The sequence below is a fragment of the Myxocyprinus asiaticus genome, chromosome 28, assembly GCF_019703515.2.
Source record: "Myxocyprinus asiaticus isolate MX2 ecotype Aquarium Trade chromosome 28, UBuf_Myxa_2, whole genome shotgun sequence".
Lineage (NCBI taxonomy): Eukaryota > Metazoa > Chordata > Actinopteri > Cypriniformes > Catostomidae > Myxocyprinus > Myxocyprinus asiaticus.
The window spans coordinates 11,890,518-11,915,036 of NC_059371.1; the positions used below are offsets into that span (position 1 = coordinate 11,890,518).

Below are 24,519 nucleotides of genomic sequence, written 5' to 3' on the forward strand. Positions count from 1 at the left end.
ACCATAATCACTCCAACTGCTAAAACCTGTCAAGAAAACATGCAGGTCCTATTTTACTCCAAAATCAAAAGAAACAAATAAGAAATTATATTTTGCATACATAAAATTAAGCTGATTTTTAGGGCCATTAAGATTTTTTTACATTGTGACAATTTTCATGACAGTTACACACATTTTACCCCCCGATTCTCACTGCAATGTGAAAAAAGATATATTATTTACATTGTATAGTACTTGTACATCATAGTAGTACTCCAAAAATGCTTGACAGTCCACAATATTTATTTTCTTAAATTTATATATATATATAAAATTGGGGTTAAATAGGACCAGGAAATGTTCTTGAAAGATTTCGTGAGAATCAACCCAAAAGTATCATCTTACTGTTTTTTTATTTTTTTTTTATTATTTATTTATTTATTTATTTATTTATTTATTTTGTTTGTTTGTTTTTTTCTGTGAAATCCATCCATGAACATTTGGCAACATGTTGAAACTATATGCAACTATGAAATATAAGTGACTTGCCCTTTCATCTGCAGTTATAATAAGAGCTTTTATGACATATAGACATATGCACAGATATAAATCAAGAAGTTTTTGTTATATAAATTACATCATTAATTGCATCAAAGCATACTGCAAAACTCTTAAAGAGACAGTTCACCCCAAAAGGAAAATGTTCTCACCATTTATTCTCATGCCATGCCAAACATGCAGGGTGGGGAGGGTTACTTTTTAAATGTATTCCACTACAGATTACAGAATGCATGCTATAAAAGTTAATTTGTAGCGTATTCCGTTAGATTACTCAAGGTCAGTAACGTATTCTAAATACTTTGGATTACTTCTTCAACACTGGTAGATTTTTCACTTGTTTTGACTATAAAAACTCTGTCAGTACAGTAAGACAAAATACACATGTTAAAAATACATTCTCTGAAAAACCTAAATATCTTATGCAGTGTTGTTTCTAAAACAAGATGAATCAAATTGATCTTATTTTAAGGATTTTTAGATATTTTTTACAGGAAAACAATACAAAAAATATTATCAAGAATATGATTTTTGCCCTAATATCAAAGGTCTTCCTAGAAAAAAAAGAAATTATGATCTAACGTGAATATTCTTGATAAATAATATGATCGTGTCTGGTAACATGTGCATGTAAAATGGCTAGAAATAGCATTTTAGCTTAGCGTAAAGCTGACAATTTACACAAGGTTTATTTCTATTTCTTGTGCTCCAAACTTACTTCAAACTTACTTCTCTGTCTGCTCGTATGAATGTAACACATCATAAGAAAGTGTTTCACCGCTGTTCAAAAGCACTTTGGATTGCATCATTTATATGTATAAATGTTTTCCATCTGAAAGGACTAAATATTAAATGAAACTAATGACAATAAAATGCAAAGTTATCTCATCAGTAATCAAAATACTTTTTGAATGTAACTGTATTCTAATTACCAATGATTTAAACTGTAACTGTAGTGGAATACAGTTACTTATATTTTGTATTTTAAATATGTAATCCCATTACATGTATTCCGTTACTCCCCAACCCCGCAAACGTGTATGACATTCTTTCTTCTGCTGAACACAAATGAAGATTTTAGAAGTCCATACAATATAAGTGAATGATGGACAGAACTTTGAAGCTCCAAAAAGGACATAAACACAGCATAAAAGTAATCCATACGACTCCAGTGGTTTAATACATGTCTTCTGAAGTGATATAATAGGTGTGGGTGAGAAACAGAACAATATTTAAGTCCTTTTTTACTATAAATCTCCAGTTTCACATTCTTCTTCTTTTGTTTTTGGCGATTCGCATTCTTCATGCATATCCCCACCTACTGTGCAGGGAGGACAATTTATAGTACAAAAGGACTTAAACAATAATCTGTTTGTCACACACACCTATCATATCGCTTATGAAGACATGAATTTAACCACTGGAGTCATATGGATTATGTTTATGCTGACTTTATTTGCTTTTTGGAGCTTCAAAGTTCTGGTCACCATTCACTTGCATTGTATGGACCAACAGAGCTGAGATATTCTTCTGAAAATCTTTGTTTGTGTTCTGTAGAAGAAAGAAAGTCATACACATCTGGGATGGCATGAGGGTGAGTAAATGATGAATTTTCATTTTTGGGTGAACTGTCCCTTAAGTCAAGCAAGCAACAACAGTAATTCTTGTTTCAGTTCAAGCTATATATTCGTTGAAGGCCTTTGAACACAGGCTAAAGTTTCTTTGTCAGTAACAATCTAGTATGTTACAACTAACTAACTAGCCATTTAATAATGGCTGCAAAGGAATTAATGCAACATATGGCAATAGACCTCTGATGCTAGTATGCATTTCAACTAGTGTAGCGCCCTCTTGTGCAGAATACGTGCACATGTAGATAGATGAAATCTCTCACTGTACGTGAATATTGAGGTTTAACTATTGCACAAAGTTACTGAACACACAGTATGTACACTGTTCTATAGGAATGAATTTATTTCTCAGTATGAATAATTTAACTTACATATTTGACAATTTCTTTGTTTGAAATAGTGAATTAAAATGGAAAAAGACAATCTGTGCATTACCAATCCTGAGATAAATAGACACATATTATGTGACTATATATATATATACACATGTACCACATATTTGATGTATATTAATAAATAATTCAATAAACAACATGACGAATAAATAATGACTTTCAATAAATATGTCACACTGAATAAATAAGCTCCTTCATAAATTGTAAATAACTTGATAAACTTGTGTGGCACCAGCAAATAAAATAATTGAATGTTTAGCTGTTATTGAAAGAGCAGTTTCCCTGTTCAAGTCATAAATAATACGTGATATGTTATATGAGCTGGGGGGTGACCTCTATGTAAAGGTAGAGCTCGTGGAAGTGACCCAGCTTTGGCTTTTGAACTGGTCTAAATAATGTTTGACGTGAGGATTTGCCTAATGAAACTGATTCTAGATGAGCATACATGCTTCACTTTTAACTTGAGGCCTGGTTCAGAGGTCTTGGTGAAGGTCCCCATGCTCTGGTCTTTTGCTTTGCTCCTCTGGATGCCATGAGACCAGACGCTGGTAATGTTCCTTTCGTTGCTGGTCGGGGTCGATGTTCACCCACACACTTCCTGTCCATTTGAACCCTGAGTGACCAAGTAGTCTCCGTGGAGAGAGAATTCATCCAGCTCCCCAACCCAACCTCATGGAAATAAACAGAGGACTATGTGTAATTAGTTTATTTATATAAAATATATGAAATGAATATATATTAATTATGTGGAATTAATTAATATTTAATATACTAATTACTAATTAATTTGTATTCATTGCATGACCACTAACATATCAAGTCTAGAACAAAGGTATACACATTTTTACTGTTAAAAGGATATTCCATCTTCAAAACAAGTTAAAGGTGCTATAAGCGATTTTTTTCATGGAAAAGTATGCAAAAACATGTCCTACACCCTTAAAGATATTAATGAAATAAGTGTCCTGAGATATCTCACCGGTCTCTGTGACAGCTTTAGACTTTGTAATCAGCAAACAAAAATGTGTCTGCGAACCATGGACATTGACGCTTTTCATCTGTCAATCATTTTGCTTGTGCTCATTTGAAGCAGCTCATTGATGCTATGATTCATAATCTTTGTCAGTTGAGGGTGCTATTGTTCCACTGTTGAATTTGACAGCCACAGGCGCAAACAGTGCTGCTCTTTTGCTTGGCTTTGGTCTCAAAATGATTTTTGGAGGGTGGATTTTAGAATGAGGGGGTGTGGCTAATTCAACAGCTCAGTCACATGTAAGCTTCAGAATGCTAAAATTGCTTACAGCACCTTTAAGCTCAACTGATAGCATTTGTTGAAAATTTTGGAGTTGAAAACCACCGTTGCCATCTGAGAGGTGGTTGTACAACAGAAGAGCAGTGCCAGCTGCAGGTTTGACCTTCAGCTTGCCTTTATCACAGTACTGCTGAGAGAGATCACCTAAGACCTGAAACACACACACACACACACACACACACACACACACACACACACACACACACACACACATACACACAAGCTTATAATGACTACAAGCTAAACCTCAAAGCCTAACTCTATCCCTACAATTTTCATGAAAAGCTGCAAAACTCTGACAATGTCAAGTGCTCATGAAAGCCATCACAATTAAAGACTTCCTACATGTTACTGCCTGGTTGCTATGGAAATAGAGCTCACCTCCATCTGTTGCCATAGAAACAAGACATGGCTCACCTCCTCCTCATACGTCCTGTTGTCAGCCACAGGGAAGCTGGTCTCTCCACCTCCATCCCCTGAGTTCAGATATAACAACACCGTCAAATACCTGAAGAACCACAGCCACAATGAGAAAACAATAACTTTTTTTAAATTTCTTAGATTTACCATAACATAATTGTCAAACACAGATCTCTGGTTTGGGGTCCATTGTTACTATCACTTAAACACAAAAATGTACCTGCATGCAACCTGTTTGGAGGCGGAGTTATTTGTTGCCAAGTGTGTATGGGCGCAGCTGCTGTTTGGGTTGGTTGGGCTGCTGTCGTGGTGGGCATGGCTGTACCCGCCCTGCTCATAACGGACCACCTCCATTGGCTCGCTGAGATCAACCAATGAGGATGGCAGTCTTGTTAAACGGGTTACTCTGGAAAATAAAATAAACGGACCACTGACCACTAATGCAAGGCATTCTGGAAGGTTTAAAAACAGATATGTGAAGCTCTTGTTTTGTTTAAGCACTTATATTAAAGGAATATTCTGGGTTCAACACAAGTTAAGATCAATCAACAGCATTTGTGGCATAATGTTGATTACCAAAAACATTCATTTCAACTCGTCCCTCCTTTTCTTTAAAAACAAAAATCGAGGTTACAATTTTTGGAGGGTTTAAAGGCAGAAATGTGAAGTTAACGATTTTATAAAAGCACTTACATTAATTCTTCTTTTAAAACTCATGTATTATTTGAGCTGTAAAGTTGTTTAAATAGTCATTTTTACAGTCATTTTAGGGTTTGTTGATATTAAATCATTATGGCAACAAAATTGTAAAACTGGCTATAACTTTACACATAAAAAGTTAGTAAGTGATTTTATCACAATAAAATCATGTTTGCACGCATATTATTTGAAAAAGTATTTTAATGTTCAAAAATTGGCCCCATTCACTTCCATTGTAAGTGCCTCAATATCACCTCAATTTTTGCGTTTTTTTAAAGAAATGGAGGGATTAGTCAAAATGCTGTCGATTGAGCTTAACTTGTATTGAACATGGAATACTCCTTTAATTCTTCCGTACAAAACTGTTATATGAGCTGTAAAGTTGTTCAAGGCAAATCAACCTCTAGTTATACGTTACCAGCATAATTTCTGTGGATGAATTTTCCTCTATGTAAACAGTCCCTTTCTGGTCACATTGCATGTATCATGCAATAGTTAGAGTTTACTGGCTTTAAATGGATGTTTCTCACTAAAAGGGTCTATTTTGCAGGGGGGAAAACATGGTGTAATTTAGGACCTTTTATAGGGTGTTCACCCAAAAATGAAAATTCTCTCATCATTTACTCACCCTCATGCCATCCCAGATGTGTATGACTTTCATTCTTCTGCAGAACACAAATGAAGATTTTTTGAAAATATTTCCCGCTCTGTAGGTCCTCATAATGGAAGTGAGTGTCAAAATTTTCAAGCTCCAAAATCCACATAAAGGCAGCATAAACGTAATCCATATGACTCCAGTGGTTAAATCCATGTGTTCAGACACGATATGATATGTGTGGGTGAGAAACAGATCAATATTTAAGCAATTTTTATCATAAATTCTCCTCCTTGCACAGTAGGGGGCAATATGCATTAAGACTGTGAATAATCAAAAACAGAAGAAGAAGAATGTGAAAATGAAACTGAAGTGGAGAGTGACTGAGCAGGGAAGATAATTCATAGTAAAAAAAATGACTTAAATATTGATCTGTTTCTCACCCACACCTATCATATAGTTTCAGAAGACATGTATTAAACCACTGGAGTCGTATGGATTACTTTTATGCTGCCTTTATGTGGATTTTGGATATTCAACATTTTGGTCACCATTCACATGCATTGTAAGGACCAACAGAGCTGAAATATTCTTCTAAAAATCTTTGTGTTCAGCAGAAGAAAGTCATACACATCTTAGATGGCATGAGGGTGAGTAAATGATGAGAGAATTTTCATTTTTGGGTGAACTATTACTTTAAGATTTTTTGCATCGTGACATTATTTTCAGGACACTTAAGCACAATTTACACCCCAATTTTCATTACCTTAACGCGTCCAGACCTTTTACTTTCCCTTTTCCCATTATTTTCTTTTTTAACGTTCTCTTTTTTGCTTTTTAAGATTTGGTACAAAGCATAATTTGTAAAGGTACATAATATATATCAATTACACACCTTTTCCAATTTGTAATTAACAATATTTGTCTTTTTAATATGTTAAACAAATAAAGATAGATATTACAAAATAAATTACATCATAAAGAAAAATGTATAATAATAAATAAAAAAGCAATTTTCAGTGATGATTCTCATTACTGTAACACAATAATTTTTACTGTATTACAGTTATTAAGATGCTGCTGTACAATTATTTTTTATTTTTTTAATGAAAAAAAAAGGCAATATCAAGGGAGTACTACTATGATGTATAAATACTTAACAATTTAAATGATAGAATTCAACCATCTTTTTATGCCTTGCAGTAATAAAATTTGGGGGTGGGGCAAGGCTAAACAGTGTGTCAAGTACAGTGTGTACTTTGGTATGCATGCTTATTGTTAATGCATTACAAATTTTTGATAGAGCTTTATTTGAATTGAACCCAGACCATTCTTTTAAGTATCTAAGTAGCAGACACTATTATCCAAACTGACCTTTAGTAGACCTATTACAGTGAAAGCCCTCCAGGAACTACCTGGGGTTAGGTGCACAATAGTGATGGTTCATGGTTCACTCTGGGTAGGTACCAGTCCTGAGCTTTAACCACTACACCACCCATCAGAATGCATTGCCTGTTCTTGATGCTCTTGAGCAGGTGGTGTGTGCCCTCTCCAAAGTAAAGCCATATATGTGTGCTCCTCTGTCTGACCCTGGCATGGCCATCCACACCTTGCCCTTCTCTGTCAAATTGCAAAACTCCACCACTGACACGCTTGAACTCCTGCAGAGACAAAATTCCTACAAACACACACCAGACAAGAAGGAATGTCAAATCAGCAATGACCTTGTCTACACCTGGTATTTAATATGTCTAAAATGAATCTTGTGATCTGGTTTTGTGAACACATACATCACTATATGCCAGTGTGTTACAGCATGTTGTTCAAGTTTACATCACAGCTGAGCACCATGATTTGCTACCATCAGTGGCAAGGGACATTCTCATTCCAGAGAACTTTTTATTGGACAAAAATATAAATACGATCATAAATACAACATGCCGCATCACTATTTTCTGCCATGAGACAGATTGTATATTTTTAATATATATATCTGCTAATAGATACACTTTCATATTGCAGATGGCCTCAAAGCTATAAGACATGGACTAAAAGCCACAAAACTCCAATTCTGATTTCATGGGTGCCTTAATATTAATAGAATATTAATATTAACTGATGATGGCAGCATTACAATGAACAAGGCCAGAAAAACAATAGAATTTCTCTCTTTTTTCTCCATTATTCACAGGTCAGTGAGTCTTCACTCTTTCCCCTCTGGAATCAAACCACAGCGGGATGCTATTCCGACGACAGGGCCAGGGCACTGGAAGAGGGGGAGCTACCTCTGTTTGGTGGATGTGTGTGTTAATGTGTGTATTGGTGTGCCTGAGGTTCCAGGATAACTCTCATATTAATGAGAATTTAATGAGTGACGATAGGATCCATCCGGAGGCTTCTAAAACATTGCATGTTGTGACATTGTATCAGATGCAAATGCACATCACTTACCAGAAGGGTTGGTAAGCCCCGTGTGGATTTTCCATAAACTGTATGAGCTCAGCCAAGATCCATCAGTTGAGTGAGAAAGACTCAAAATCTGTGGCAGAACACAAACGCTTTTAACTCTGGAAATGTTCATTTTATTGTTCTTTTTTTACTCTCTCTCTCGTCCAGTTCTCTCCAAACTCATTCTCTCCATTTTCAACATGTCTAATTAAACAATTTGGCACACAAGTAATTATTTTGAGATACTATGTCATTATTTTCAGTTAGTATCTCATTATTTTGAGATACTGTCACTATTTTAAGATACCATGTCTTTATTTTCAGTTAGTATCTTATGTTTTGTGTATGTCATTCTTTTGAGTTAGTAAATCATTATTTTCTGGTATCTAATTCTTTTGAGTTAGATATTATCTTATTTTCTAAAATGGCATCTCAAAATAATTAAATAGCATCACAAAAGAATGAGTCTCTCGAAATAATGACTTGTGAGCTAGATTTTTTATTTATTGTACGTGGCAGAAACAGGCTTAAATATCCATACCCTTCAAAGCAATCCTGTAATTTTTTACTCACCCTCATGTTGTTCCACCAATAAAAAATGTATTCTTCCATGGAACATACAGTTGAAGTCAGAAGTTTACATACACCATAGCCAAATACATTTAAACTCAGTTTTTCACAATTCCTGAAATTTAATCATAGAAAACCTTCCGTCTTAGGTCAGTTAAGATCACTACTTTATTTTTAAAATGTGAAATGTCAGGGGGCCTGGGTAGTTCAGCGAGTATTGACACTGACTACCACACCTGGAGTCGCGAGTTCGAATCCAGGGCATGCTGAGTGACTCCAGCCAGGTCTCCTAAGCAACCAAAATGGCCCAGTTGCTAGGGTGGGTAGAGTCACATGGGGTAACCTCCTCGTGGTCACTATAATGTGGTTCTCGCTCTCAGTGGGACGCGTGAATAGCGTGAAGCCTCTACACATGCTATGTTTCCGCGGTAACGCGCTCAACAAGCCACGTGATAAGATGCGTGGATTGACGGTCTCAGATGCAGAGGCAATCGAGATTCGTCCTCCACCACCCGGATTGAGGTGAGTCACTACGCCACCACGAGGATTTAGAGTCCATTGGGAATTCCAAATTGGGGAGAAAAGAGGAGAAAATCCACAAAAAAAAAAAGTGAAGTGTCAGAATAATAGTAGAGAGAATGATTAATTTCAGCTTTTCTTTCTTTCATCACATTCTCAGTGGGTCAGAAGTTTACACACACTTTAAATTGGGTCAAACATTTTGGCTAGCCTTCCACAAGCTTCTCACAATAAGTTGCTGGAATTTTGGCCCATTCCTCCAGACAGAACAGGTGTAGTCAGGTTTGTAGGCCTCCTTGCTCACACACATTTTTTATCAGATTGAGGTCAGGGCTTTGTGATGGCCACTCCAATACCTTGACTTTGTTGTCCTTCAGCCATTTGCCACAGCTTTGGAGGTATGCTTGGGGTCATTGTCCATTTGGAAGACCCATTTGCAACAGAGCTTTAACTTCATGGCTGATGTCTTGAGATGTTGCTTCAATATATCCACATAATTTTCCTTCCTCATGATGCAATCTATTTTGTAAAGTGCACCAGTCCCTCCTGCAGCAAAGCACCCCACAACATGATGCTGCCACCCCCATGCTTCACGGTTGGGATGGTGTTCTTTGGCTTGCAAGCCTCACCCTTTTTCCTCCAAACATAACGATGGTCATTATGGCCACACAGTTCAATTTTTGTTTCATCAGACCAGAAGACATTTCTCCAAAAAGTAAGATCTTTGTCCCCATGTGCTCTTGCAAACTGTAGTCTGGCTATTTTAAGGCGGTTTTGGAGCAGTGGCTTCTGGTGTTTATACTTGCGTACTATTGTTTGTACAGATGAATGTGGTACCTTTGGGCATTTGGAAATTGCTCCCAAGGATGAACCAGACTTGTGGAGGTCCACAATTTGTTTTCTGAGGTCTTGGCTGATTTCTTTAGATTTTCCCATAATGTCAAGCAAAGAGTCACTGAGTTTGAAGGTAGGTCTTAAAATTCATCCACAGGTACACCTCCAATTGACTCCAATTAGCCTATCAGAAGCTAATTGGCTAATTGCCTGAAGACTTGACATCATTTTCTGGAATTTTACAAGCTGTTTAAAGGCACAGTTAACTTAGTGTATGTAAACTTTTGACCCACTGGAATTGTGATATAGTCAATTAAAAGTGAAACAATCTGTCTGTAAACAATTGTTGGAAAAATTACTCGTGTCATGCACAAAGTAGATGTCCTAAACGACTTGCCAAAATGATAGATTGCTAATATGAAATCTGTGGAGTGGTTAAAAAATTTGTTTTAATGACTTCAACCTAAGTGTATGTAAACTTCTGACTTCAGCTATAAAATGAGAACTTCTGAAGCTGCTTGTTTTCACACTTACAAAAAAGTACCATTGTATTACCATGCTTTTTGGACATGGTGCACTGTTAATGTCATATTTTTTTACATGTACCATGGTAGTCCCATGGTTTTGTGGACGTGTGCCATGGTAGTACCATGCTATTCTTTGAAGTACCATGTAAATACCATGGTCTATTAATAAGGTAATCATTCAACACCATGGTACAATATATATCAAAGTACCCTGGTGCTACATTCTGACTACATCGATTCACTATACCATAGTATTACCACAGTACTTTTCGGTAAGGGCATACATCAAAACAGCATTAACACAATAGTAAATTGCGAAGTCAAAAAAGAAAAAAGCATTATAAAAGTAGTCCATACGACTTGTCTGCTGTGTGATATGTACACTATACTCAAAATCTTCTTAAGTCAAATGATAGCTTTGTGTAGGGAACAAAGTCAAATGACAGCTTTGCATGGAGAACAAACCGAAATCTAAGTTATGATACACACTGCAAATCTTGCCCTCCGCCGTACCTCGCAAAACAGCCTGGGCATTCAGCTAAACATCTCCTTTTGTGTTCCATGAAATAAAGAAAGTCATACAGGTTTGGAACACATAAGAGTGAGTAAATGATGACAGAATTTTAATTTTTGGAAACAAACTTTAAGTATTAACATTATAAGAGCAATAAGGGAATAATGAATGGATCTCAAATCTCTGTGGATCTGACCTCCTCCCTCTGCAATAGACCATCCTGGTTGAGATCAAGCAGACTGAAGAGCTCGTCTTGAGTTAGTTGCTCCTCTTGGCTCTCAGGGGCCATGAGGAGAGAGCTGTAGGTCAACCCCTTGAGCTGGGCTAGCTGCATTACCACACTGCTCTCCTCCACACTCAGGAATCCTGGGATCTCTAAACCACACATGAAGATGCAAATGTCAACCTGCATACTGTGTTGAGCATAGTTTACTCATACTAGTAGACTATCATTTTACAAATAAAATCAGGTGTACTTAATAACACACAACAAACTACTACAGATTTTTAAAGGGATATTTCACCCAAAGATGAAAATTCTCTCATACTCACCCTCATGCCATCCCAGATGTGTGACTTACTTTCTTCTGCAGAGCAAAAATGAAGATTTTTAGAAGAATATTTCAGCTCCGTAAGTCCGTACAACGCAAGAAAATGGTGGTGAGAACTTTGAAGCTCCAAAAAGCACATAAAGGCAGCATTAAAAAAATCCATACAACTCCAGTGGTTTAATCCATATCTTTTGAAGAAATAGGTGTGGGTGAGAAACAGATCAATATTTAACTTTCTTTCTATAAATCTCCACATTTGACCAGCCCTGACCAGGTAGCGATATGCATGAAGAATATGTGTCGCCAAAAAACAAAAGAGAAAGAATGTAGAAGTGAAAGTGGAGATTTATAGTAAAAAAAAAAAAAAAAAAAAAAAACTTAAATATTGATCTTTTCTCACCCACACCTATCATATCACTTCAGAAGAATGGATTAAACCACTGGAGTCATATGGATTCATTTTATGCTGCCTTTAAGTCCTTTTTGGAGCTTCAAAGTTCTGTCCATCATTCACTTGCAGAGGACCTGCAGATCTGAAATATTCTTCTAAAAATCTTCCTTCGTGTTCTGCATTAGAAAGACAGTCATACACATTTGGGATGACCTGATGGTGAGTAAATTAATTTTAATTTTTGGGTGAACTATTCCTTTAACAGGGCATTGTTATTCGGTGTCTGGGTGGTTGCTTACAGGCCAAAGTCAAAAGTGCTCCATACATATGGCTCGGGTTACTCCTTCAATGTAAGTCCATTTGATTTTTTTTCAATCCTTTTATTGTCTAGCAGCAGAAAATTGCAAGTCTGATTGCTCTGTAGAGTGAAAGCACACTTCTCCTCAACAAGCCACACGATTTGAGGTATCATTCATATGTGTAGCACGAAAGGTGCGTGACGAGTTACATGCCAAAGTTTGATATTTAGGGTTAGGTGTTTGTTCCAATCCCTAACCCTCTGTATGAGCAAGAAATAATAATAATTTTAAACTTTATTATTATTAACAATAAAATGTAAAATAAGGTATACCCCACCACCAATAAACCCTTCTATGCATACTGGTATTGAGATCTGCTTAACAGTTCTGGTGTATCAAGAGAATATCCCAGCACAGCACACTTGTTAAGAGGGTCTTAAAAGCCCACAGGATTTTACAGGATTTCTGTTTGATCTATTGTAGTAGTAAGTGTCTGTGTGAGTTAAACCAAGAGGCAGACATAGAGACCGTCAACGAGTGAGAGGACATTATGAGATTAGACTGAGATTAAAGGATCACAGTCACACTATGCAGGGCTAATCAACAGTCCTGTCCACTGCCAGAGTTTGCTGCAAATGGGTGTTAATGTAATCAATTCTTGTTTGGTGAGAACCATAATTCTCAGGTCAATGTGAAGATGGGGTGAAGTGAGAAGTTGGGAGTAAATATACAGTAGGCTATGGGAATTGTGTAGTGACCAAAAAAGTAAAAAACTTATATTATATTTTAGCTTATATTGTAGCTTCTTCGAAGTATTCAGCCTTTGTCTAGATTACATCTCTGCACACTCTGGGCATTTTCAAAACCAACTTCATGAGGCGCCACCTTGGAATCTTTTAAAAGCAATACCGAGACGTATGGTATTGCCTGGCCCATTGAGAGTGTTTATGAGACTGTGCCATTAATGTGTTCCAGTGGGGGCCATTGTCTCTCTTGGATGGGTGAGAGTGCTGATATGACTTGAATTGCTTTATACAGGTTTCAGCACTATCTATCACTATCATTGTTCTGCGCCATTCAAATGCAGATGACACAAAAATATATACACACGCACTTTATAAAAGGTCTTCCGCATGGTTTGTCTTGCCGTTCTGGGAGTGATGTAGTCTCTCAAACTTAATAGATTGGACGTGGGGAAGAAGGGGTCCTGGGAATGAAGTGGAGAGGAAGTGAGGGCCATTTTTGGTGTAGACATTGTTTAGGCAGCAGGGGGAGAAAAACTCCTCAGCGTCACACATGCACAGACACTGCTCCAACGCACTCACACTTATCCACTTCCTTTCACACACCTCTGTCACTGCCAAACCAACCTAGGGGTTTTCACTTTACACTCTTACACTCATGTAAAGTGGTCTATCTAGAACACCTCTTCTGGCTTTGTGTCTAATCAGCTGTATTTTTATAATCAAACTATCCAAAAGATTCAGGAAAAAAGAACAAAAAGGAAGTGTCTGATGAAGTTGAGCTCACGCATACACACACACTCTCTAACCAATCCTATCTCAAGTCCTGCAAAGACCCGCCCTCACTCTGATAGGCCTCAGGCATTGCAGTATAAATACACCTATTAACTGACCTACTCTGACACTACCTTAGACTGACTCACCCATACTCAGCAACCATTCTGGACTATGAATCTGACAGTACCCGCTCTACTGCTGCTCCTGCTCGGCCCTGGCATGGGTGCTATGCCCGGCAGACATTGGGAGCACCAGGGCTCCTCTCGTTGTGTGCCCATCCCAACCAACATGGCCCTGTGCCAGGGTCTGGGCTACAACAGCATGCGGATGCCCAACTTGCTCGAACATGAATCTCCAGCTGAAGCAGTCCAGCAAAGCACCAGCTGGCTGCCACTCCTCGCCCGAGAGTGTCACCCACATGCCCGCATCTTTCTCTGCTCGCTCTTTGCTCCTGTGTGCCTTGAGAGGTAAGCGACCCATCTAATTGACTCAATTTCTCTGTGGTTGGATTGTAAGAACAATGACCATCAACAATTGGTAACGGTACACATACCATCCATGGAAAACTAGCGATGCACTGATGTATCAGCCAAACATTGGTATCGACCGATAAAAGTGATTATCTGCACTTTTGTTTAAATCAGCGATGATCAAGACTGATTATTTCCTGTCAAATGGGGGCGAAAAACATGTTGGATAATAAGCCTACAACTTGTGCTTTGTGTGAAAGAAAATATCTCTTGTGTGGAATTAGTTTGAAGTGTACGACAATGCAGAGTTGTAGGTTTTGAACTGCTAGAGTTTCATGAGGTGGAACAACTGTTAAAACTTTAACACAACTTGATTACTCACTTTAAAGCTCGACACAGCAAGCAATATGTGTTTGTTAAAGTGAAAGTGGAGGCTGCTTCAGCTAAAAAGTGACAAGCTTTATTAAGTTAAGAAATCTTTCCAATTTAATATGAGCCTGACAAGAGGCTATTAAGAATTCAGTTAATGTGAGTTAATAATGTTCTTTTTGTTTCAGTGTTTTGTTTATAACTGAGACCACTTACTCTGAAACATGGAGGACATGTAGAGACATAAAAAAAGTTATTATTTACATTTATTTGGAAGTTTTGTAATTAATTATCAGTGATTTGAAACAAGGTAGCATGAAAAAAGCAGAACCAAACTATCGGTATCGGTATTGACAGATGTTGTTCTAAACAAGTGGATATCGGTTTCGGCACATACATTTTTCAGTGCATCCCTATTGAAATCGGGCTTGTAGTCAATATTTTTTTTTAACGTTTGTTAAAAATTGTTAAATGGATGCACATATGGTGTGAATAAGTGCAAATGTTCAAAGGAAGTGAAAATTGTCCACAATTAAATTTGTGCCATAGAAGAATTGACAGAAAGATGATCAACATGGCACTTGAATAAAAACTAGAAGGATGAATGTGTCGATTCTAGTCAATTACATCCATTTCTATTTGAGCAAGTCAGTTAGATGGAGCTACGTCATCCAAATTATTGATGGACCTCTTCTGTAAAAGTGACTTTGGAGTGAAATTTGTATAATAGTAAAGGTAAAATGTATAATTTTTGCACCACTAGCATCACTAAACTGAATTTTCAAACAAGTTTCCCGAACACTTCACTCGTCTGTCATTGGTCGAAAACAGTTATTTCCCCCACCCCAAACTCACAGCACTGGCTCAGCCAATGGTGCTATGTCAAGCTGCACGATCACAGGAAGTATTTTAACACTGAAAATTACACACCTCAATCATTTTGTAACTTGAACTAGTGTCTGTGCTCAAAATCTTTGCAATGGCACTCTGACAAACTGAAGGAGAATGCTAAAAAGTCTGAGGTCCCCCAGTTAGTTATTGATAAAGACCTCAAAAACAAGCCGCCTGCACTTTTTATTATGGAAAATTAGTGAATGTATCTTTCATCATCCCTTTGCAACTGGCTTCCCCCATTTTTTCAGGATCATTTCACCATGTAGGAGTTTGTGTGTGTCTGTACGGGACAGCTGCGCCCCCATCATGAGCTGCTATGGTTACCCCTGGCCCAGAATCCTCCAATGCGACCAGTTTCCAAAGGATCATCTGATGTGCATTTCCTCAGTTGTGCATATGCAAAATGGCACAAGCAATGAAGGCAGGGGTGAGCAAATTTCTTTCTTTTTTTTCTCAACATATGCAATACAGTTTTCTTCAGATCACTTTAGACATACACAATGCTGGATTTCAAGGTTATTTTCTCTGTCCGACTGACGTTTTGGTTTGTTTTAGTGGTGCCACGTGCTAGCTGCAAAGATTGTGAGCTTGAGGAAGCTACTTCATCCAAAGAACTGCTGGAACTCTTTTGTAAAAGTGACTTTGGTAAGAATGGCTGGTTTCCCCTTGGTAACATCAGTTGGAATCTGTTTAATCCTAAAGACGAAGACTTTAAAAACTGACATATCTATTTTAGTATTACAGTAATCCTGATTTCATCACTGATCAATCTCTTGCTTCTAAAAATGGTCTAACTGTTTCTATTTATTGTCTTTTTCTCTCTACTAGTGGTTAAAGTGCGCCTATCCAAATTGAACTCCAGCAGCTCCATCCTGACCTTGTTCTCCCTGGGTTCTCGGTTTGAAGTTCTAAAGCACGGTCCGCTGCTGGGAGGGGAAATGAGAAGTCGCCTGACACTCTGGCTAGAGCGAGATGTCACCTGTGTGGGCAACCTGACCCGCCACCATCCCCATGGGGGCACCTTCCTGTTGACAGGCACTGTGACAGGCAAGAGACTGCTAGTCACCAAAGCTTTTAGCTGGGGAAAACGCCAGCGCCACCTCAACCAGGCTGCACGCAAGTGGAAAAGCCACCGGTGTAGAGGATAGAGTTTCACATGGGAAGAAATGTGTGCATGGGGGGAGGCGTTAAAAAAGTATGTGAGAGTGTTCATAACTTTGTAAATAATAGATAATCCATGATCTATATTTTTAAAGCTTAAGATATTAAATGTTTTTTCTTAACTGAGTCCATGTGTCTTTTCCTTGGATATTTCAATATTATTCAGGCATGCACTGTTAATGGGCCAAAACAAAAACAATATTTAAAAAAAATAAATAAAAAAAAATAAATAAAAAAAGACCCAACCAAGAATTTACTTTCCCAAAGCCATTTTACAACAACCCAGTGTTAATACATCATAACAAACCTCTACAACTGCAACAGGAAACTCACCAAACAGCAGTGGTTTTAAGCTGAGGGTGTGCATGTTATGGGTCCTGTCAGGAACAAGAAAAACTTTTGTACATGCCCAACCTGAGCAGAAATGACATAACATGCAATCCAAAGAATGCAAAAATGAGACTTACATACACATAAATAAGGCACAACAGAGTTATTCTTTGCATCCCTTGTTAAAGGTGCACTCAGTATTTGTTTCCTCATTACAAAAAGTTTTGTTCCTAAAGAAATAAATTACATGATGTCAAGACCACTCACATGAGATGAAGACTCCAGTCATATTAGTAACCTTATAAAAGCTGCTTTATTTTACTTGGAGAGGGTCCCCTCATGGGGGCTGCCATGTTATGGCTTAATTTTCGCTTAATTTTAGTTTCACTGTTATGTTTTATTTTCACACATTAATTAAATGAATCATGTCTAATGGTAACAGTAACTGAAAACTATTGTGTTTGAATGATGCGGCATCCATGCCTTAAGTGACAGTTTCAGTCCAAGATGACATATTAATTACAATTCTGAGTACACCTTTAACATATGTGTAAATAATGATTTAAACCAAGGGTTTTCAAACTGGGTTGATAGGGGTTGTGCAGAAAAATTTAGAGAAAATGAAAAGATGTATAACAGTAAACAAAACAAAAAACAAAAAAACAAACAAACAAAAAAAAATCTTCAGAAAATAGATATTTTTTATTTTTTACTGTTCATTTCTCCATATTGCAACATGTATATGTTCATAAATTAGTATAAACATATACATACATATTGTTCATATTATATCAATAATCTTTCTGGGGAATTTTTCATCGCCACTGTTGTACTTAGCTTGGTCAGCGTTTGAAATGCACTGTTTCCTGTAAAATTGCTTTGGAACAACAACAATTGCAGAAAAGAAACACTACAAAAATATTAAAATATAAATATAATATAAATATTTTTTTTAATATCTAATATTGGGTAGAAAACAAACTAATATATATATATATATTTGCTACATGACATTTCAATAATCTGTTTTGGCTTCAGTACAATAAAAAAAAGATAATTATTTAATTTAGTAAACAACATTCTTACATCACAATTTTTCATCAGAGTATAAATGGGTTAGTTTATATAAAAATGTACACAAAAGCTGCCTTTATATTTTAAGAAGGGGTTCCCTTAGGAGGCCTGGGTAGCTCAGCGAGTAATGACGCTGACTACCACCCCTGGAGTCATGAGTTCGGGTGTGGGGTAACCTCCTCGTGGTCACGATTAGTGATTCTTGCTCTCGATGGGGTGCATGGTAATTTGTGTGTGGATCGCAAAGAGTAGCATGAGCCTCCACATGTTGTGAGTCTCCGCAGTGTCATGCACAACGAGCCACGTGATAAGATGCACGGATTGACGGTCTCAGAAGCGGAGGCAACTGAGACTTGTCCTCCGCCACCCAGATTGAGGTGAGTAACTGCGCCACCACGAGGACCTACTAAGTAGTGGGAATTGGGCATTCCAAAATTGGGGAGAAAAGGGGATAAAAAGAAAGGGTTCCCTTGCCAGGAAAAACATCATATTTGGGGGTCCTTGGCATTAAAAAGTTTTAAAACCCAAGATTTAAACAATAGACCGTTGACACCACACCAGCCCAACCAAAAATACAATAATAATAATAATAATTAATTTTTTCCTCCTCTTCCTTTTATTTTTACCTGTAATAAAGCCCTGGGTTTTTTTTAATTCTCCATGCAATATTACTGAATATGCACATATTTTGATTGAAAATAAATATATATGGACATAAAAGTTAGTATTTTGTCTTCATTCTCTCTTTGTCTTGATATATTCAGCTATATCTAGACCAATATATGAATAGACCTGAGACACTAGCGCCACCAAATGGACTTGAAAAAATAGATTTTTGTATTCAGCTTCCTAAATACGCACCCCTGGCCAGGAATAAGCAGCTAGCTAGAGAAGTTTAAACTTTGTTTAAGTGAACTAAAGTGGATAGGCTTTCATGGGGGTTCCTCGCCATAGTAACATACGCTAATCACCTAACCTGCTCTGGGACAGGTAATGTTCCCCATCAAATTTCTCATCCAGATTTTGGACCAATCAGCTGTGAGCAAAGTGACAGTCACTCCCCCAGTATCTCTCACTCCAATTTAAAGTGCACTTCAACGAGACAATTTTAGAAATTTACAAAATAAGCTATTTATGATCATTATTTATTGCAAGAAATGTATTTTTGGCAGCCTTGTATTTGTTTAAAAACTCTTAAAATGTTTCCCAAATCATTTTCCCACACTGGCCATAAAATATGTATGAATAAAAAAACCTAAAATAATTATATAATTTCAAGTAAGATATTGATACAATATCAATAATGATCGAATGACTTTAAAATATAAAAACTTAATCACTTCACAATATACTGTAGATATATCAGAAAATGCCACCCAAACACCTTCTTATTAGGATTTGCTGACAGAGATGCCATGAACATACAGTATTTCACTTGAAGTTCAATAAAAGCACACTAGCACACCAAATATGTCTTTATTGTGTCTTATGCTGCTAGAAAGAAAGAACAAATATGTCTTTATTAGTGTATACCATCTACTCATTTTCCATTCGCTCACATTTTTATTATTCGATAGTGTATTCATGTCTAATAGTATTAAAAGCTATTAAACTTTTACAATTACAAGCCTGAATGTTCTTGTTGTGGATCTGTATAAAGTTACTTTCACATGGATATATTGTCTATGTTAATATTTTCATCACATTCAGATTTGTTTCGTGCTCTAGCAGCAGCAGCAGCAATGTTTCTGTGTAAATGCCTTTAAATTCTTTATCATTTACTAGTGATCCTCTGTGAAGTGAGAATGTATTATAATTATTCATGATTTCATAGTGATTATTCGTGTTGTGCAAATGTGTTTTGATTGATCATTTTTTAACGTCCTCTTGTGCTGTTATAACTGTGTTTAAATTCTTATAATTTTCATAAACATCTTCAGCGGAGAAGTAAATCTCGCTGACTCTCTCGCGAGATGTGACTCACGCTGTCTCGCACGCGATTGGCTGTACGCTTCATTCATGCGAACGCGCACGTAAACTAATCATAAACTCGGGATCAAACTTTGGCTGTGTCTCGTTTCGAAGGCTGCGTGCTAGGTAGGACGCGTCCTTTGAAGGCTGCAGTATACCGAGTGTCCTCCTTTAAACACGCCTCGTTTAAACGAGACGGCCTTCGTAGGACAAACGGAAACGGAACGTAACATGGTTGCTATGACAGCACGCCACTCTTTAACAAGCGCGAGCGCTTTGAGTGAGAAGGGAATAAAGTCCCTCTGGAAGGGAATGTATGAGGTACATTTTAGGAGAGTTATAATGATGTAAAGAGAAAAGAAAATAGATTTTACAGTTGTACTTTTAGTCTAATACTTTATTTTAATTATATATTAATATAATAATACATATTATATGCTCTGCACCCAGCTACTGAGGTACTTCAGCTTGGGACTTCAACTAACCCTAACCCTATTTACGGGCAAATTGGCGTTATTTTATTTTTTTTAGACATTTCCGTTGAAGCAAAGAATTGTGGGTTGTGAGTGCCCACTAAGGATACACCTCATGCATCCTCCAAATTCCCGTGAATGAAGATCACATTCGAAGGCTGCATTCAGAGTGTCCTACTCGTTTTATGAAACGAGACAGCCTCGATGCCGTACGCGGCTGACAAATGCGACTTCCGGAGGACGCAGCCTCCCAAACAAGACACAGCCTTTGATTGAGAAAGTTGGTAAGGAGCTTCTTGATACCACTTAACCCTAATGAAGCCTGATTGGATTTGGTGAGTTTTGTCAAACTAAAACCAATCCTGGAATCCAGAATTTGTTCAGCTTTTTTTGTGATACATGGCCATTGGTCAAACAAAGAGATAGTCCCGCCCCCAACTCACACCATTGGTTGAGTAACGTTGTTGGGTCGGGTCTAAGTAGGTCGCTCAAAAGAGCAACCTACTTAGCACTACAGAAACATAGCTTAGAGTTTTCGAGAAAATTAACTTATGAATGGCTTACTTATAGCTGTCTCTGCATATTATGCTAGGATAGGAGAAAGTATTTTAAAAGAAAAAGTGACGTACAGCTTTAAATTGTGTTCCGAAGTTATTCATCCACCCTGTTACCATCATAACTATCCCTTATTATAAACAATATTAAAATATATTACTGGATGAGCTGGTGGAGGGGGTAAGAGATCCGACTCCTCAAGCCCGATCCCATGCAAACTGTCCTGATACTCACCCATCTCAGATGACTGATAGATCACAGCTCTGCTGTTTATATCACTCATCCTCACATTTCTGTACATTACACCAAATCCGTCCAGGATTGCAGCCAACAGGGTTACCTGGGTTGACAGCTCACTGGTGTCATAGAGGACAGTCACAATGACGATGATATCACACCAGAAAAGGTCTACATGGAGATTCAGATGCAGATATTAGTCATGCATTCAAAAATGTTTTGCTTCAAGCTGGTTCGGGCAATGCCAGCTGTTAACATCTCTACTATAATCCAATGAGCGATTAAATTAGACCAAGCGTACACCTAACAGAGGGATTAAAGTATTTATAAATGTATCACATCCACAAGCATGGGAGGTAAAATAACAACAGTGCTTTTAATCATATGTCATTCACCCTACAGACACCGTGAAGCAAACGGACAACACAGCTGATTGGTCTCTTCAGCGTTACTTTCAAAACAAAAGCATGTTAAAACATTTAATTTTTTTACGTGACTTTTGACTTTTTCTTTTGTTTTACAACTTTATTTTCTCTCTTTTTTATTAATTACCAATATAATTACCAATATTACAAATTAACTACACAATGCAATTTTTGTTAAAATACTGTTGACAAGACTTTTATATAGTTGGCAACCTATGGCACGTGGAGGGGTAATCACTGGCACACCTGTAACGGTGAGAGAGAAGTAGACTATTTTATTTATATAAATTCCGCACATGCATCCCAATCTACATCTTGATGTAATCTTTCCTCATGATCAGGCAGCATGTTTTCATCAGCTGAATGGGAGGCTAAACAAAAAGTTAAAATGTGACAAGACTGCAGTATACCCAACAGACTCGTGCAGTGCGTGCAAGCCATTCACGCATCACGAGCAGGTGTTACACAGGGATGGTGTTAACTGTTGATGTTCGCATGCACGTCAATCATTTTACTTGCCTTTTCAGCAGATTCATTCAATGTGAATTGCTAAGGAGCAAAGAAAAGACGTTTTGCACATTATAAAAAATGTTGATATCATTATTAAACCGAGTTTTTTATCTTCCATGTCTGTTTTAATGAATTTGACAGTTTAAGAGCGATTTTAACCGTTTCACAGGGTAACATCTGGGGCACATTCAATCTCAAAACGGTGTGCACCGTTTTGCTACGGTTTCCGGGTTGAAAGACATGTTTCCTCGAAACGGTGTGCAACGGGCTTTGAGGTACGTTTTCACTCGTTTGGTGGGTGTGTCAGAGGTATTACCCAATCAGCAGCCCGCCATACTAAAAAGGCATTGTGCACAATGGATACAACTAAAGTCCTTTACAAATGTGTCCACAACAATGTGTGTATTCAACAATTGAAGACATAGAAGAAATGTTTGCCTATGTTAATGTTTAATACTAAATTGTGTCAACATATTTATAATGTACAGACTATATTATAAACAGCTACTGTCATCATCCACCAAATTTAGCTAACAGCTATTGATAAAGCTGGCTAGCTAGCTAACACCGACATAGGCTATCGTAAAAATGCAGTCAGTGTATCATGCAAAGAAAAGTGATTACTTCAAACTACAGTCTCGCATAGCCAGACCTATATCCACACTTTGTTTTAGCCCTGTTCCAACACTGGAGAGTCAAATATAATATACAGTCTCAAAGTTTGTAGTAAAACAATCATAACTGTGTAATTTTAATTATGCTACCTCATCTGTCAGCATGATGCCTGTGAATCATGTTCAGTCTCTTTGTACATTACGTCATTGTTTTGGCCGATGCTCATATCCCTATGGAGTGTGTACACGAGCACGAGCAACAGGTAGCTGGCTGCAGTTCACTTAACGGCCACAGGTGTCATTAATAACAAGGGTTTCTGAATCTTACATACTGCACCTTTAAATAAACGTTTTGCTTCATTTTGTCGGGGCGTGGGACATTGGTTTTATACTGATGCGTCAATAATATACTTTCAATTGCTTTTATTTTTTTATAATGAATAATGGCTTGATTAAATAATAGGTTGAGTAACTTTCTCCAACCATTAAATATAACAAACTGAAGGAATTATTATAAATGGGACACTGGTCAAGTGGTAAGTCATACTGGTAAACTGCGATCAAGGTTCAAATCCTGATCAATCAGGACAAATTTGAAGCTTTGCTGCAAAGTATGATGTATTTTAACAGGTCTATTGAAAACAATTTTGTAGATCACATACACAGACACAATTTATTGTTGTTTTAAATAGATTCATCAAAATTGAAACTGAATCTAACAGCCAGTATTTACAGTATACTCTACTGAATTTTCTGAGAATGGTTGAATTACTGAGAAAAAAAAACTTGAACTACATTTTCTAAAGTTTACAGTTTTTTTTTTCATTATTTTTTTTTATTTTTTTTTTTTTATTGTCAAACAATTTTAAGATTTAAAATTTTGAAAATCTTAAGATTTTGCCTAACAAACAAAATCATTATATTTCTGAAGAACTTTCTCCTGCTTTCTCAGAATACCATTTATTCTTACCCATTGGTCAGTTTGATGTTTGTACTTGCTCTCCACCAAAAATATTGCACAGTTCTGAAGGATCATCTTTTGGCAGTGTCATGGGTAGTCAAACATACGACATTGTCATGCACAGGACTTTTGAAATGTAAAAGGTGCTATTATAACAATTTAAATAAAAATGCAGGTATCCACAGGGAATTGAATCCAGTTCTGTATGCATAGTAAGCAAACACTACCCCTAAACCAACAGACTTTCTATGTGAACAGCAACAATTGTTTTATCAACTTTATCAAGCTATTGTTTTTTTTATTTATTTATTTATTTATTTATTTTTTTTATGAATAAAAGTAAGAAAATAGGCCAATTATTGACACATATCAGCCTATGATGCTTTAGTGTTGCAAATAAAATAATTCCACTTGTGATTTACTGCTCTGAAAAGTGTAATGCCAGTTCCCATTCAAACCAATGTCCCACGTTAACATTGGAAGCCAGATGTTACTCTGTGAAACCATTCAAATCGCTCTTAAACTGTGTCAAATTCACTGGAACAGACAGCGATCATACAAAGCGGGTTAAAAATTATACCAAAATTTTATGATGTGTAAAACGCATTTTCTTTGCTCCTTGGCAATTCACATTGAACGAATCTGCTGAAAAGGCAAGTCAAATTATTCACGTGCATGCGCACATCCACAGTTGATCCATAACGCCGGCAGCG

General features: G+C 37.0%; 1 pseudogene; it reads right to left on the reverse strand.

Moving 5' to 3' along the window:
- Nucleotides 1-2,956: 2,956 nt before the first annotated feature.
- LOC127419372 (transmembrane prolyl 4-hydroxylase-like) lies at nucleotides 2,957-23,819 on the reverse strand (annotated as a pseudogene).
- Between the last annotated feature and the right edge of the window lie 700 nt (nucleotides 23,820-24,519).